Genomic DNA, 17,388 nt, shown 5'->3' with positions numbered 1-17,388 from the left:
ATTCTAAATATCTGGGTGGTAATTCATCACGAATGCACACATTCGTGTGTGACCTGTCCTTATTGTGCAAATAATTATTATATTCCGTTCCAATATTTTCAATGTTCGTGAATTTCGATGACAGGTGATAAAGCATGAATGAAATTTGGCTCTTCTATGATCACACATTACTTAACACGAAAAACTTGCAAAAACTGGACGATGCTGCTAGTTTTCGTTTTTAGAATCTTTATCGGAAGTGTATATGAAGGCCATAAATTTGTAATGCTAATTATCAGAAATACCTTGAGGCAAAAAACTGTTTTTTTAGTGTGACAAAATGAATATTCACACCATTCAGTTTTTAAAATGAGTGAAATTGAGTCCTTGATGATATATTTGATGTTTTTATAATGAGTGTAATTGAGTCCTTGATGATATATTTGATGTTTTTATAATGAGTGTAATTGAGTCCTTGATGATATATTTGATGTTTATAATGAGTGTAATTTAGTCCTTGATGATATATTTGATGTTTTTCTCATCTGATGTTATCAATTTTACCGTATGAAATATGTCATGGTATCAACGTGTATTTATCATACGTATAAGAGTTTCAAGCACACTTTGTTTAAGAAATAATGAATTATTTCATACATATTTATAGGTTAGCAGAAATCCATCACCTTATGCAATATACTTCGGGTCGCCTTTGTTTAACATCTCGTATTCACATTGCGTCCTATAATTCAGCCATATTAATGTTTTAGGTTGTTTATTATTAGCGCAACTAAGACCAAACGATAATTAGTATTGATTAAATTTTTGAGAATTCTAGCTTAAAAATCACAGCGTCGTAGCCACGCTGAGGCACACCGAGGCAGTTGCCTCGGCTAAAATTTGCAGAGCAATGTTGAGATTACAAGGGAAAAAGGAAAATATATGTCAAAGAATAAAATCTATATACGAAATTGAGGCAATTTAATGAATTTTAGGCAGCTATGTATTGCGTCATTCAGAAATTCAAATCACGCGGTTTGTTTAAGATAATGTTAAATGTTAAAACTCTTCGAACTTCAAAGCTGTATGTTACCATTTTAAAAGGCACATTTAAAACTAAAAAAAAAATAGAATCACTATCGAATTAAACTTAATTTTTGAATGGGCGTCATGAACTTAAGCACATAACGATTGTTTCAGAATAATTACTAAACTCGTAATATTCCATCTAATAAATTGCATTTACGATCATCACAATCAAATAGGGTCAAGGATATTTTATTAGTGATTAGCTATAAAAAAAATGTATTTGGGGGCTACAATACTACATAGTATGTAGACTTTAGCGAATTCGACAAACTTGCGTTGTAGACTCTTGTTCGGAGATTTGGAAATTTTTGAAAAGTTTTGCATTCAATTGATTTCATTAAATATTGGAATAAAATAGCTCATTGGTTGAATCAAATAATAAATCAGAAAGGCGAACAAAGAATACACAAGTTAGCCCCATTGAGATATAATGCGGTAATCTGCATATCAAAGACTATCTCCGTAATATATCTGCCTTTTATTTTGTTCCTCACAGGCATGAATTGTATACCTTATACAGGCGATCCGCGTCGTATGACAAAGGCATTAACCATATAAGAAGATAAAGTTGTATTTGATAAGAATATATCATTATTAAAAATTGATGAAGTTACACAGCTTGTTATAAATACGAAGGAAACCATTTGGAGTGTTTCTTTTCTTTTCTGGAATGATATTCTATGATGTCAGATTGCATATCTTGCTACGTCGTACAACCTGGCTAATAGAAGGAGGTGCCCCAATTTATACCGACTATCAGCTACGGAACGTGTAGGTTCTGCTCTTGTGCAACTGTTAGCAACCTTCAACTGGACTCGTATTGCGATCATACAGGAACAGGACGAAGACTTGTCCATGGTAGCGGACTTTTATTATAATACCCAAAGGAAGGGGGTGGGGTAGATGGGAGGCTGTATAATACAGTCGTTCTGTCTGTGTTTCGGTCTTTCAGTCTGTTCCAAAATGTTTTTTGACTGTAACTTCCCCATGCATGGGGCGATTTCGGAAAAAGCTTGGAACAAATGTTCATCGACATGAGACACTGCTTCTTCCACAACAACTTTGTGTCTACCTTCAGTGTTAATGTCATGATTTGTGGTCACATAAGAAAAAAACAGGCATCACTTTTCAAATTAGGGATTGAATGGATTTTAATTCAGTAATTCAGCACAAATGATCGCTTATACAAACGGTGTGTAACACGCAACAACCATGTTGCTGCCTTCAGAGTGAAAATCAAGCTTTGAAGTCAAATGCAAATGTAAAAAAACACCAATGGATTTATTTTCAAACTAGAGGTGTTGAGGTCCCAATGCATGGAAGGAGTTTTGAAAATACTTATCAAATCACTAATTTCCATAGATGTCTAATTTAAGCGCTTTATAGATCCTTAAATTGTCTTCTTTTCCATTATATTCACATCACATGTGTGACGTCGTCGTATTTTAAATTAAATTACTTTTTTTGTAACAAGACGAAAACATTTAGTTGCAATTGAGTTCAAATAACGTAAAAATAAGAAATCAGAATTGGAAATGATTATATTAACGTACTTTAACAATTACTTTAAAGCAGTCTTTTTGAAAATGTATTGAATTGTAATCATTGTTGAATTTGAGAGCGCGCAAAAAAATCCTACATTTAAAACGTCACGTTTTCTGTAAAAAAAAGCATAGAACTGTTTGGTTTAATATGAAAAATTGTAAAGTAAAGAACAGTTAAAAGTGTTAACAATTAGTGTTAACAATCTCACACACTGAGTAACGCGCGCCAGATGAGGAGCATTACACAGATCGGTATTAAATACACGAGAATATGTCAGTTTGACGGCATGTGGCAAATATTATCTACAATGACGTGTTTTTTTATCGGGAAATTAGTAATAAACTATTGCCTGAGCACAAATTAATATTCAAGTTCACTCATTACACAAGTATCTGTGTTTGCAACGATTATGCGACCCCTGTCACTCGTTCACCCCTGCCGATAAGATTCTTAGCAGTACCCACCGGGACACCGGTTAAGTGCAAATTGGGCATTTCCAGCGTAGTTTAACAAGACCGGCGTACATCGTTAAATCGATGCATTTGTAGTTTTTTTTTCCAAATTGACTTTGTACAAATTTAAGATCGCGCGCATTTGTCCGCGATTAAATTGAGCGAACTTTTTAACCCGCGAATTTAAGTGAATTCACTTTAGTTGTTGTTCCTGTATGGTAGGTATTTATATTAACCGTGTATATCCTTAAAGGGCCCGTCTCACTTTGATGCCGGCGGAGCCCCGATGCGTGATCCGGGATGTACCGGAATGAACCGGGGCTCTACCGGGATGAACCGGGGCTCCACCGGGGACGACCGGGATGAACCGGGGACAACCGGGGCTCCACCGGGAAAGTATTAAAATGTTTAATACCTCCGGGATGAACCGGGAATCACCGGGAAGGACCGGCAACGACCGGCACGGCACCGGGAACAACCGGGACGGCACCGGGAACAACCGGTACGGCACCGTAGCTCCACCGGGGCCCATACAGACCCCGACAGAGCTACGGCAACGCCCCGGTGGAGCCCCGGTGAATGCCGACAGAGTCCCGGTATAGCTACGGTACATACGTAAACCGGCGCTCTGCCAGGACGCCACCGGCATTCACCGGGGCTCCGCCGGTGCATTTCCAGCGACGACCGGGGTTAAACCGGGGCATTGCCGTAGCTCTGGCGGGGTCTGATGCCGGTATAGCCCCCGGGGCTCTGCCGGGACGCTACCGGCTTTCACCGGGGCTCAACCGGGGCATTACCGGCGACAACCGGGGTTCTTCCGGGGCTTCACCGGGATAAACCGTAGCCAGTCCGGGGTTGACCGGGACTCTGCCGGGCTGTTGACCGGCTTAACCGGGGCGGCACCGGGAAATAGTGTGACCGCTTAAACAAACCGGTTCTCGCCGGTCGACCGTCGTTAGCAAACCAGGATAGACCGGGGCTCTACCGGCAATAGTGAGACTTGGGCTTAAGCACTCACACCGTACAAAGTTAATACATAATTGCAGGGCATTGTAATGAACAGTAATTGATAGAAACGTTATTTTATTACCTGAACTATTTTAAGGAGTATAATTTTGTGAATATTTAGTTCTCATTCAAATAATTCTCTGAATGAATTATTTCTTATATACATCATTCAAACCAAAAAATGATTTAAAAACTCAACAAGATTAGACAAATGATACAGATCTTTGCTTATTAATAGTTTTGTTTCTTAACAAACGCCATGACGTGACGAATCTGTACTAAGTTGATTAAGTATACTACGTTCGTACCAAAGATACGGTAAATTATATTTTATTTTCCAATCAAGACCGTTTGATTTTTTAACAAATTCAATTGATCTTCTTAGAGACAATATTGTGTTAAATGAAATAAGTTTTCTTTTCTGTCATAAGAACTTATTTCATTGTAGCATGTAGAAATTTATTTCCGGTGGACTTAAATTGCATTTGTATGTATTAAGTGCGAGTAGTCAATAAAGATACAATTATTTGTACGCACCATTCCCCCTCAATTTTCTGGTGTTCAAATATTTTCCTCTTTTGCCAGTACAACTTTGTCAAACAACATTTTTTCTGAATGTTAACATATATATTTTTATAAATCAGAAATTCAAAGTATGTCCTGTTTCTAGATTATAGGCGACTTGATAACGGAACTCAGGGTAACGAGGGTAGATATTATTGCCCGAAACTTCGAAACTGCTGACTCGTTTTATACGCTGAAACAGTTGAAGGTATTGAAGGTAAGCCGAGATTTTAACCTTTTAATTTTATAAAAGTGCTGACTTGCAAATGTAGTAAAACCAATAAACATTGGTCTTTAAATTATTTATTATTCATTGCAATAACAAGCACACACAAGATATAGCGTGGCCTTTGTTTTTATATCGGGTATTTTTTATGCATGCAATTTGCCAAACATTATTCGCTGTCATCTCAGTTTGAAAAAAGGATTGAAGTAAGCGATAACAAAACAATAATGAAGTTTTGTTTATTTCCTACACAAGCGGAACACTAATTTTCAATGAGTATTAACATCCTGTACCATTTAAATGCTTCTTTCGAAAACATGATCAAGCATTTGAATGTGTCATTCATAAGACTACACAAACATACTGGGAATACGCCGTTAAGGTTGGTACCAATAGAAATTCGTATCGATTAACTTCACATGTAGTCTATTTTCACCAATTACATGATAAACATATCAACATTACATTATTTTGCCATATACTTATTTTAAGTTGTGAAATATTCAATTTTCAGATAGTTTCATATACAAGCCCCACAAATACTGCAATCAACCAACCTGACGAAATTTATATTTTCAGAGAACGTTTGTACAAACACGAAAATGAACTATAAATTCCTTAACACCAAACACACAGTGAGATATAAGTTACATAAAAAATGATGATACAAAATGACTCAAATGGTAAATGTTCTGCACTCAGATTGTATAGCATTAAAGCGTGTATGCACGATTTTTATATGTGTTAAATTGTAATATATTGATAAAAATATGTTGCAATAGCACAAAATAGGCAAAAAAACATTATACATTGGAGACGAATTTCATAAAATTCAGCAAACACAAATAAGCGCCCCGAGCCGATTGTGACGAAGATATTTCGTACATGTTTTCCTACAATAACCGAAACATTTGTCTTTTTATTAGTATCGAAGATAGTGTTCGTGTGTCGTATGAATAGATATCGTTGCAGGAAACTAAAATGATCCGTACAACTAAATTTAGATTCACATCTTACATGTATTATATACATGCTGGCGAATTCGACTGTACAGACATTTTTGATTTCAGAATTAAATATCTCACTTATTTTGCAATTTTCGACACAAGTTCTTCTTAACTTTTATTTTAATCTATATTTAAATAAATGTATAATAAATTTTTTACACATTTGATATAATTTCATAAATATTTGACAAAATCGTGCATACTCGCTTTAACTGTAAAAGCGACTTCATTGACGTCCGAGTGGCAATCCTACCCTTGTGAGATATCAGTCAATTACACGTAAACTATTCATGTTTTGCTCAAATCAGACTTATTAAAATAACGTGTTTGTTATATTAATATATAGTGTAATGTTTTTCACTTATCGTTAGGTATATACATTATACAATTATACATGCAACCATACGAATTAATTGAACAACATTCTAAGTATTCGTGAATGTATAGATACAAAAGTGAGAGCGTGGGCTATGAAATTAGGGATTAAGTGTATACTAAGGAAAACATACACAAAATCAAGCATTTAACTCCTATGTTGAGTTTGAAGATATTTTTAAATACAGAATTACCATGCTTGTTGTTTATTAAATCTGCATTTAAACATGATTTGGTACGCTTGTCAAGTCTTAAATTTGTTGTTACCTTATCGCATAACGACACGTCTACTACAACGGTAAAGTAACCAGCATGTAATCTTTTGTGACAATAAACTAAGTGTTTGTACATTTTCAAAAAAAAGTGGCATTCGATTTTTTCTTTTCTTTTCATGCTCATTTACAGGTTTCACGTTTTAACTAGCGTAAGAGCAAGCCACGTGCGAACTGAAAACCCTTTACGTGTGCACATTACTGTCCTCTCGTGCGAACATGCACGACTGTGCGTATGTACGTAAAAGTGCACATATTCTCCATTTTAAAGACAGTCGAAGCCATTATCATTCAACCATTAGTGAGATCTCTTTGTCAGCACGTAAACTATTGTTTGTGCATAGGTGAACACGTGTGCGTGTTCACATGAAGATTTCACCTACAGGCAACCTTTGGTATGATCTTTATTGGTTTGGCTTGATCAATTTTGCAGGAACTGGACGCACGTATCATTGTTGTTAGTGCTTTTCAAAACACAACTATGGAAATCTTATGCAATGTAAGTTCCAGAATAGTCATAATGCTATGTAAACATGTTTGCGTATGATACCATCGTATATAAGCCTAAGAACGCTATCATATATCGCCCCATTGGTGCAAAAAGGTAATATGTGCCTTCTTATTTCAATGTCACATGGTACATTTTTGCACCAAGGGGGCGGCGATATACACTCATGTACGTCAGGGCACGTAAGGCAAATGTTGAAAAACATTCGAACAAATCTGCACACAATGACATTCGTCAAAGCATATTTTATACACACGTTTTGTTGTTATGGTGTTTTGTATACGAACAGATATATTATAAATGTTCATACTAAACAAGTTTTCACCGTATAGTGTTAAGAGGCATATTCCGTGCAAAAACAAGAAGGATTTTATCAACATGTTTTCGTTAACATGATTAATATGTTTGAGCATTAGCTGCAAATCATCGTCAGCGAATTTAGCAGAAGCAGCCTTGTTATCAAGTGTTAGAGGACAAAACGGGTCTAACCAATAAGGCTAAATAATATTATTACCTCTCATTCATATTGATTCAACTGTATGCACATGCGTATATATTCAACAATTATTTCAATGTTAGTATCATGTATGTCATTCAACTCACTTAGGCATACCGGCTGTCGTTACACGGAAAACGGTTTGTTTGGATTTTACGGAAAAATATTCAAATCAACACTTGAAGATTGGCGATGTCAATTGCACGAAAGAAGAAATGCAAATGGCGGTGGAAGGAGCGTTTATCTGTAGCACTATGAATCATGATCCCGTTGAAGAAATTGGATTAGCGAACATCACTTGTAAGCGGAATCTTTTAAGATTAGATTGTTGATAAGCAGATACAAGTACTTAAAACGCTTAACATATCGTTACAAAAAAGCGCTTTATTGTTTTGACGTTTCTAATTCTTATTTATTGTAATACATTTAATATAATTGGAAAATCATCTGAATTTAATCAAATCTATTAACGAATTTTGCTGGCCAGCAAGCATTACTTTCACATGTTTGATACGAATAAAATGTAACATTGTATGTGACACGTGAATTAGAGTCCGATACTTTAGTCATTCAAAGCACTGTTTCCAAGAAAAAAAGTATAATATGTACTTTTATATGCAATCGAGAAAAGTATTCATAACGGAAAACAAGGGTAATCATTTCATAATCATTCCAAACCATGCCAGGGATTTAATATCTTACTTTTAAGTGTGTTTATTTTCTATAAAGACTCGGACCTTATTAATAAAATTCGCTATCGTGATAATGTTCCTGAATCCGATCCATTAGACTACGCCGTTGGCAAGTGTTACGACCATGTATGGGTTGCAGCTTTGGCGTTTAATTGTTACGTAAACACAAATGGTAAGTTGTCCCGACGACGCTTGTTAATCAAAAGCATGCATTTTAAACGTTTGCACATGTATTCGAATTTCTTAATATTATAATATTTATAATATTTATTGAAGTGTTGATAGAAATACTCTAACATTATATTCCCCAAAAGAATGGCAATATATATTAGTAGTATACAAATATAATAGTTGGCAGTTGTGTTATGTTATCCTTTGGCAGTTGTGTTATGTAATCCTTTATAATGGAAGAAAATATTAGATGAAGCTTTACATATTGATTGTTGCAAAATGGGTTATAACTATTAAACTCAAATGTTAACTTCACATGTAGAGGTCATAGTTTATTGAAATCCTGTTCCCGTGTCTCTAAAACAAACAAATAGCAAAACAAATTATTTTTGTCAGAAATGGTGATTGATTTAAATGAAGGAGCTAATTTCATAACACTTAGGCATATGCTTTATTTTAATTTGATAAATAACGTTTTAAAATTGTGTTATTCCAGTTATTGAAAGAAAAAAGCTCAAAAGACTAGATCAAGCGCATAGATTACAATATTATACCTCACATAAATTTGTTTCTGCTTTGCGTATTAGGTCTTTTCGACATTAAGAAGTTGTCTCCCATTCGGGAAGGTATCACGAGTATCTCGTGTAAAGCGCGGTCCGTCTAACATGCGAATATGACTCATATCCGCGGATTGACCGAAAAGTGCGGATATGGACGAATACAGGCAATATCGACACTTTGTCTGCAATGTGTAATAAAAAAAAACACAATATGGGTTAAATGTGTTAGTATTGTCTCAAAATATAACAATTTAATAGACATTATCATTTTTCCAACTCTTAATTCATATCCGCGAACATGACGAAGTGCCAGAAGATTGTTTTTGGGCTACACACCACAAACAATATAACCATGCCGACACCACATATGTTTTGTTGTATAAGTTTACATAATGTTCATATAATATACTGAATGTATTATTATTCTTGATGCCGTCTCAAAACTTTAGTATTTAGATATACAATATTCTTTAGAAAATATTAAAATATTTTTGGGCCGATTATCGTCAGACCACAAGTAATTAATGATGTTACTTTTCCCTGGTTATATTTTTATTTGATATAAAAATGTTTATATACTGAATGTTATGAATGCAGTAAATATTGTCTGAAATGTCACTGTTTCAAGTGGCATTTTTTATTTGAAAATAAATGATGATTTTAAATGCGCGAATATGATAAAATCGACGAATGTGGTTTATCCAATAAAGGATCGATATTTGTAGTGCTATAATAACTTTATGCAAGGTAAAATATCTTATATTTGATTGTTACTATTTATTTTATGCTTTCCGGTGGTTTATTGAGAAATATAAGTGAATGGAAACTGATAATTTCAATGTTTCAAACAATGAAAATTAACAGTGAAAATATCGATAATTTTCACTTTTTACTGTGAAATGACGACATTTTTTTGACAAAATGACGTCATTATCCCACCGAAAATCTTAAGTTAAACTCTTAAACAATATGTCCCGATTTTCGTGATTTCCTCTTGACAGAGTTGTCGTTCGTGCGGGTAGGTATAACTACTTCCGGTGTTAAGGAAAACAATGGGGAAATACTACTGGTCAATCGTCAAATGCCTTAATTGTAGCGGTATAATAGGTCCATTTTCAACAAAAGTAACATTACATAAATTGCCTAAAGACTCATGACAAGAAAAGCTTGGATGACAGCAATTAGCCGGAAAACTTGTTTTCCAACGGCGTATACTCAAGTCTGTTCCGACCACTTTCGAGACGGAATCGGTCCAAACTCTGTTGACCGAAACAAAATTCCTTCTGAAAATTTTCCTCAGCGCAAAGTAGTAACAAAACATGAAAGAAAGCAGTGTATATTAAGACAGCCACTTCCGGAAAATATCTCTGTCACCTCTGCCCTACATTTCCATTCCTAAGTACCAGACAGGTAGCATGTTTTGTGTCATAATCCAAATTGTCCACATAATGTTCGTATAACCATTATAGTTGCACTGTTATTGAAAAGCAATGCATGTCCCGCTAAAATATTATATGTTTCGTTAATATAATGTGTTATAAGTGAATGTAACAGCTGTGATATTAATCTTAAACATATAGGCTTCGTATTTTAACTTTTCGAGATATTGGATATGAACTGTTGAAATATTAAGGAAAAATCTAAAAAAAATGCGGGACATGCGTTGCTTTTCAATAACAGCGCTAATATAATGGTTATAATCATTCTTGAAACATTTAAATGTAGCACTACGATATCCTTTGTTCATTTGAATAAATACAATAACGTGCATATTTTTACGTACCAATAAACTATAATATATAGTAACAAACAAATATAAGATATTTTACCTTGCATATTTTAAACATATTGTGTATTATTCATTGAACATTGAAATGAACATTGCAGAAAAAGTGTCGATATTGCTTATATTCGTCCATATCCGCACTTTTCGGTCATATCCGCGGATATGAGTCATATACGCATTTTAGACGGACCGCTTTTTACTCGGGATACTCGTGATACCTTCCCGAATGGGAGACAACTTCTTAATTACGAAAATCCCGAATATAAACTTCACAGGTCCGTTATTTTGAATAGCGCCCTGTAAAGATGCGCGCGCATCTAGTCAGCGGGCGCTATTCATAATAGCGCCCGCTGAGTAGATGCGCGCGCAACTAATAGTGCCCGCTAGAAAGGTTATTTGTAACATTTGTCACGGTGCCTATACCACGTGACTTTTTAAGATCTGTGTGGGGAGTAAAATATCAACAAAAGCGCGACGAAGGTAAGATTTTTTATGATAACTTTTTTAATATGTCACCATTTTCAATTGGATAAAGTGAAGAGCCCGCTCATTCATGAGAGTTTTCTATAGGTATCATGATTTTATAAAACAAATAAATATTGTTTCAGTAAAGTGCAACCGCGCGTTTGAACGGTTAGAAAAAGGTAGGATCAGTGTGGGGACATTATTTTATTTTGACACACAAACATCACATCTAGTGAAATTAAGCAATAAACTTTATGGGCGGAGCTTACATTATATCATTTTGCATTGTTTTTCAGGTTTGTTTTATATATTTATGAAAACAAAATCAAGAAAAATATTCTTACAGTATTATGATCTGTGTGGTATACGTGTCTAGAATGATCTGTGTGGTATCCGTGTTTCTACAATTGACGTCTAAATTGAGATAATAACGACAATATTTATTTATATTTTTAATTAATTTCGATTATTTCGATACAACAATTACTACTACTACTAATCCTACTTCTACTCCAACTATTACTACTTCTTCTACTGTTACTACTACTACTACTACTACTACTACTACTAGTAGTAGTAGTAGTAGAAGTAGTAATAGTAGTAGTAGTAGATCTATTTTTATTATTTAAAAATTTATTCATTTCAGTAATCACCTATTTCACATTAGTGAGCGGACTAATTAGTTAAGGGAAGAAAAACAGAGGAAACAGTTTCACGAGACAGGAATACTATACAGAAGGGGACACTAGGAGTAAGGTTGGAGCGAGCGAGACGAAACGATGGCAAACTGTTGCCAACAATAAGAATGGGGATGGACGAACACAATTGAAATTTTAATTCGGACACAAATTCTGCAATAGAAATTGTCAAATATTACACAGGTTGACAAAAAGCAAAGAAATATGTATGTTTTAAAATCAAATGTGAAATAAAAACTGATAAAACAGAATCCACCAGACGTATTGGTTTGTCATGGATTTCAAAGTGCCTTGCATCATTGTGAAGAAACTTTAAACGACTAAAAAATGTTACATTTTCGACATTATTTTCTATTTTGTTGTTATTTAAAGTTGAAGGTAACCGGTATGATTTACTTAAAACAAAATAATGGTCATAGTAGAAACATATATATATATGGGTGTGTTTGTGTGTGTTATTTTCATAAATTATATGGAATTCATATTGTTGCATTAGTTTATTACATAGTTTATTACATAGTATAGATATGGACAATCATTCGCCATGTGTTGGTGTTGTATTCAGTGTAACAGTTTATGCTTATTTTTAGCATTAATTATTTTAAAGAGACTATTAAAAGTAAATGAAGAACTATTATATTAAATGATTATGTATGTACGATTCTCCTCTTGTGTTGTGGTGGGATGCAGCTGTGAAAAATGTCAAGACGTATTTCGAATTAAGGAGTATTGTATTGTATACACAACCTCATTGCATACATTGTGCATACATTGTTTACTGTCAATTACCACGGCCTAAAATAAGTATAAGCAGGCAGTTAATTATGTAAAGCAATCGTGAAAATCACTTCTATTAGAAACCCTGGCTGCTTATGATTATCGAACTAGCTCGTGATAGCGGTATTTAAAATTGAAATCAACGAAAAAACATCGCAAAACTTTAATCAAGTTATAATTTAAAAAGAATCACAGATTCGATAATACAAATCACAGATGCGATATGTTAATGAATAACGTAAATCCAAATTATTGCACAATTATTTGAGAATGATTTCAAAAGAAAACCACAAACGAACTAAACAAAACATATAAACTAATCAAATTCGGATAACTTAAGAATCATTCTGAAAAGTAACGCTAAAATAAAACAACAAATAAAACAAGGCTATTTCAAGCAATATGGTCCCCTGCCGGTGAAACTCCACCATTGTCAGAATTTTTTCGATTTGTTGCCATAGCAACCAGACTTTTTGACGTAGGAACAAAATGAAATGAGGTGCATAATCTGCATATTGCCATCTATCAATGTTTCAAGTTTCATGAAAAAATATGAAGAACTTTTCACCGGAAGGGGATAATGACGTTAAACGATAATCAAGTTACCTAGACAAACTGTAAACTATTATGATTTTTAACCAGTATTCACGGATTTATTTATGTAAAGTCCTCACGTGTCGAGAAAGGTTTGTTTTGCGTTTGTACGTTTTTAAACACTCCTCACATCTGTAACACTTGTCAGGCATGTGGGTCTTGTCGAGCTCTTTGAGGTCTTAACTGCCAACCCACATTGGTAACATTTCACAAATCTCTTTTTTTTTGCACTTTTCTCTCAAGCCACGAGTAGGTACTTGTCCGCAAAGCTCCTGCCGCACTGTACACACACGTGACATTTGGTTCCTTCGTTCTTTGACGCCTTCTAAGATTGTAGGCATCATGAGAAAAAAACTATTTTATTCACGTGACATTACAATGCGTAAACACGCTACTTCAAAAATGTTTATTACAGAAGACATGTGTTTGTTATTTTTAAATTACCAACGATTTGACGATTATTGAGATATTTCAAAATATATGATAACCTGAGAGATGAGATATATTGTATATGTGTGTTGTTTCAAGAAAATCCGTTCATCTGTTTGTTAGTATAACTGTATAAAAATGTAACTATTTTTAAGGTATGTAATCTTACCTGAAATGCTTTCCCACGGCAGTAATAGTTTCCAGAGTTAGCGTGTTTCCTAATGTGGCGCAATAATCCAGCTCTGGTCTCCAACATTTTTCCGCATTCGGAGCATATGAGCCATACCTTAAAGCAAATATAATATTTAAAATAATATAAAATACATACTTCACGTGACAGTAGTGTAGGCGCCAAATAAAAATGGAACATAATACAATAACATAAAGTGTACACTTATTTAAGGTATAGCATGGAATTGTCATCGATTTAAGATGCTCCAGCGTAAGATTTTAATATTATAATGGGGATTGTATAGCATGCCTGTATATCATAATTATGTATTAGTTCAACAAGCGGTGCAAGCGTAGTGTATAGCCATTATGTGCTTTACATGCTATCGCATTTAAAAATCCAGTTTCAAAAACATTATTGACAAGCATTTTTTAAACAACTGAATAGAACTGAAAAACTTCAAAACAGTATACCACACAGATCATTCTAAAAACGTATACCACACAGATCATATTACTGTAAGAAATATTTTTCTTGAATTTTGTTACGTAAATATATAACAGAAACCTGAAAATGAATGCAACATTATATAGTGTAAGCTCCGCCCATAAAGTTTATTTCTTAATTTCACCAGAGGTGATGTTTCTGTGTCAAAATAAAATAATGTCCCCACACTGATCCTGCCTTTTTCTAACCGTTCAAACGCGCGGTTGCACTTTACTGAAACAATATTTATTTGTTTTATAAAATCATGATACCTATAGAAAACTCCCATGAATGAGCGGGCTCTCCACTTTATCCCATTGAAAATAGTGACATATTAAAAAAGTTATCTTAAAAAATCTTATCTTCGTCGCGCTTTTGTTGATATTTTACTCCCCACACCGATCTTAAAAAGTCACGTGATATAGGCACTGTGATTTGTACAATTTTTTTTTTAATCAGAGTTTATTTACAGGTCCTACCGGCCTCTTCACGAGGTCTTTGAGGTCCAACCTGACATTTGTTCAACGTGTTCAACGCAGATTTATATACTTAGGGTAAACTCAAAATTCGTTATGCAGGTCACAAGTGTGTTTTTTTATATTATTAATTTCATCTTAAAAAATACAAAAAATAAATACTATATTTGTTATCAATGATTTGCAACATGTTGTCTGTAATAAAATAAGATATTTTTTATATAAAATGTATCTCAATATGTGAAATTGTTATCATAAAAATAATTTTTGTATAAAGAAGCGAATTTTTCTGTGTCCAACTTTCGCACGGAGACAACTCTCGCACAACAATAATACAGTTTATATTATTAATAGTAACGACTCGTTTGGCAGGTAACGAGAGCGTGTTTTTTGTTATTAATCACAACTTAAAAAAAATAAAAATAAATGCTATATTTGGGATCAATGTTTTGCAACATATTGTCTGTGATATAAGCAGTTATCTCTATATAAAACGTATCTCAATATGTGAAATGCTTTACAATAAAAATGAATTTTGTATAAAGAAGCGATTTTTTTCTGTGTCCAACTTTCGCAGGGAGACAATTATACGGTACATATTATTAATAGTAACTGATAAATATTTAATGTATTTATATTGTGTTATTTATTTTATTTCTGTTGACATTTATCTGCACACAAATGTTCGGTATAATATAAGAAATAGAAAACCTCACTTCAGGCCCAACGGCAGAATAGTGACCAGCCAGGCAGCCCCGAATAGTATATGGACCTCAGCCTTCGGCTTCTGTCCATATACTATTTGGGGCTGCCTGGCTGGTCACTATTCTGCCATAGGGCCCTCAGTGAGGTTTTCTATTTCTTAATTATTTCAGTTGGAAAATTGTTCATCAGGTACACGAATTTCTTACCTCTTTCAGAAGCGTCTATAACAGAACGCATTGACTGGTTAGATTTTGTGGGGACGTCAGGTAGAATAAAGTTTGAAGAGGGGGCTATAAATCCAGTTGTCGTATTGCAGCGCATCCAAGGTAATGCAACCTCATGCACTTACTCTTCAAATATGCATTTGTAGTTTAAAGAAATTATTACATTTTGCTAGTGCTTACCGTTCCAAGGCGGTGACCCGAGCTTTATTCATATTTTGTGTTTATGTTGGTTTGTATTGTGCTGTATTGTGCTGTTTTGTATCGTTTGGGCAATCGGTCACTTGCCTTAAATAAAGGACCAACTAATTGTTTTTAATGAGAATTCAATACTGCTCCAGCAGCTGGAGTTTCACTTCTTTATATTGGCAGAATACTGCTAAAACAAAATTCAGCACACAATTCTTGCGCATTATATTTCCAGTAAAATTAATGTTTTGTATTGATGACAAGTAACTTGACATGTAACGTAAGATAAATTTGATATACTGAATTTTTGAATGCAAGCGAGTTTGATTGAGGTATGTAGATTTACAGTTTTTAAAAATTCATATTATTTTACAGATGCGAATACACAAGTGGTGGCTTATTATAGGCAGTCAAATCATCGGGATACGTGGATAGAGGGAGCGCTTATTTGGAAAGGTCAGACTAAAATGCATCTATCTAACATTAAAATTAAAAAAAAGTACCCAGTCTGAATTCAACATCAACATTTCCCCATTCGTCCAACCTCTTATCAAATAAAGTGATGGGTATTGTTTTTGTTCAAAATTATATATGTAAAGTATGATCCTACTTTAATATTCATATATAATATATGTAAAATGCTAAATAAGAGAAACTGAATAAACACACATATATATATATATATATATATATATATATATATATATATATATATATATATATATATATATATAATGCTTGATAAGATACACTGCTGGTCATTATGTTGTATTGAATATGAAACATAAAACGTTGTTTAGGTGCATCATAATTCAATTAAGTAATTGGCATTTCAGTGACCATTAGACCAAACTTATTGTGTTATTGTTTTCAGATAATATTATCCCGATTGATTCTGCTGTTACAATATACACAGAGAAGTCCGTCCCTATCTCATTATACTTGACGGTGTGTGTATTATCTGGTGTTGGAATAATTTTCACAATCGCTTGCTTCGTTTTAAATATTATTTGGAGAGCTCACAGGTAGGGTGAGAACATTTTTCATATAGATAGACAATTTGGGATGAAACCAACGTTATTGCTATTGTAAGAACTGTGTCTTCTGTGTCCGCGTAACTTAAGATGTTTGATAAATTGATGTATCCGTGTTCAATTTGTATAAAAATCAGTGCAAATTATCAATGCCCTTTTTTCTAGTTCATATTCCGTGATAATGTTTGTACCTTTGGTATAATTATAATATCATTTATGAGACTCATTTTATTTTGCAGGATAGTGAAAATGTCATCACCAAACATAAACAGCATTGTTCTTGTAGGTTGTTTACTACTGTATGTAACAATAGTTATCAATACAACGACAAGCCAAGCAATGTGTACGGTAAGAAAAATGTATCTAAATATTACTGTTCGCTAGCATACTATGCGTTTGTATGTTATTTATA

Source organism: Dreissena polymorpha, chromosome 6 (genome assembly GCF_020536995.1).
Source record: "Dreissena polymorpha isolate Duluth1 chromosome 6, UMN_Dpol_1.0, whole genome shotgun sequence".
NCBI lineage: Eukaryota > Metazoa > Mollusca > Bivalvia > Myida > Dreissenidae > Dreissena > Dreissena polymorpha.
Note: the sequence above shows the minus strand (reverse complement) of the source record.